The sequence below is a fragment of the Osmia lignaria genome, unplaced genomic scaffold, assembly GCF_051020975.1.
Source record: "Osmia lignaria lignaria isolate PbOS001 unplaced genomic scaffold, iyOsmLign1 scaffold0030, whole genome shotgun sequence".
Taxonomy (NCBI): domain Eukaryota; kingdom Metazoa; phylum Arthropoda; class Insecta; order Hymenoptera; family Megachilidae; genus Osmia; species Osmia lignaria.
In genome coordinates this window covers 4,800,001-4,801,208 of record NW_027478171.1, presented here as the reverse complement: position 1 = coordinate 4,801,208, position 1,208 = coordinate 4,800,001, and the positions used below count along the sequence as shown (strand labels likewise).

At 38.7% G+C, this 1,208-nt stretch overlaps 1 non-coding gene across 1 annotated transcript in view; it reads left to right on the top strand.

Moving 5' to 3' along the window:
* The first annotated feature begins 969 nt into the window (after positions 1–969).
* The window catches only part of LOC143306691 (small subunit ribosomal RNA), a 1,923-nt gene continuing 1,684 nt past the window's right edge, over positions 970–1,208 (top strand). Inside the window, exon 1 of the ribosomal RNA XR_013064039.1 lies at positions 970–1,208. This exon is cut by the window's right edge and continues 1,684 nt beyond it. This is a non-coding gene — a ribosomal RNA (small subunit ribosomal RNA).

Below are 1,208 nucleotides of genomic sequence, written 5' to 3'. Positions count from 1 at the left end.
TGAAAAGCAGTCTACCGCTCCTCGAGAATATACTTTCTCGACTATTCTCGTTCCGGTTTTCCGTTGCGGATTATTATTAATCTCCACACAGCATTACCACGGGTCGGTGTCTAAGACCGAATGGCCCATATGTGGTGAGCCTTGTAATATAAGGCTGGTGACCTGTATGCACTTATAAATGTTGCATACTTGTACAAACTGAGCATCAACTGTCTGTAACCAAAATTTGTTAAAACTGAAAAAGTTATAAGATTGTATAAAATTTTTGAACCAAGAAAGTAGTGTTAGACGAAAATTCGTTCTATCACTTTTAGAAGGGAGACTGTTTGGAAATATTTAAAGTATAAAATACACAAAAGTCCACTGAATTATGAACAAAATTACGTCCCTGAATTTAAGAAAAGTCAAGAGGTGTCAGAAATAAAATCCTCTCTGATACGTTCAGAGAGGAAAATAAGTATGGAGAGAGGAGTAAAAATGAAAGAAGTTTTAAGGCTGGGGAAACTTCTAAAGGAGAGAGATTCCAACATATCTAATATGTACATTTAAAGCAAGTCCAAGGAACTCTCTCCGTTAATGTTTGAAAAGGTGTGTGCAGATGGAGGAGAAATGTATAAAGTACAGAGACGAGGTTGGTGGGCCCGCTCTAATGATAAAGATTATAAAATTTGGTGGCAAAATGACCAGCATGATCACTGTACGCGCTTTCTCGATTTGTATAGCATGCCACTGTCCGCGCTATCTTTTATTATATTGTCCAGCGTGTGTGGTCTACGTGCTTGCACGATGGATGCACGGCGTGAAAGTGATTTTCGTGCTTTATGAGAGGAGGAGGAGAATATTTGGCCTCTATAAGAGGTACAAAATTTATGAAATGTGTGTTACATACAAAAGAGAAATGGCTTAACGTCGATCGGTCTTACAGGGAGGGCCGACGACGAAAATTTAAATTTACAATAATAACTAAGCTCCCTGGTTGATCCTGCCAGTAGTCATATGCTTGTCTCAAAGATTAAGCCATGCATGTCTAAGTACATACCGAATTAAGGTGAAACCGCGAATGGCTCATTAAATCAGTTTTGGTTTCTTAGATCGTACAAAACATTACTTGGATAACTGTGGTAATTCTAGAGCTAATACATGCAAACCAGAATTCCACCCAGAGATGGGAGGAATGCTTTTATTAGATCAAAACCAATCGGTGGCGG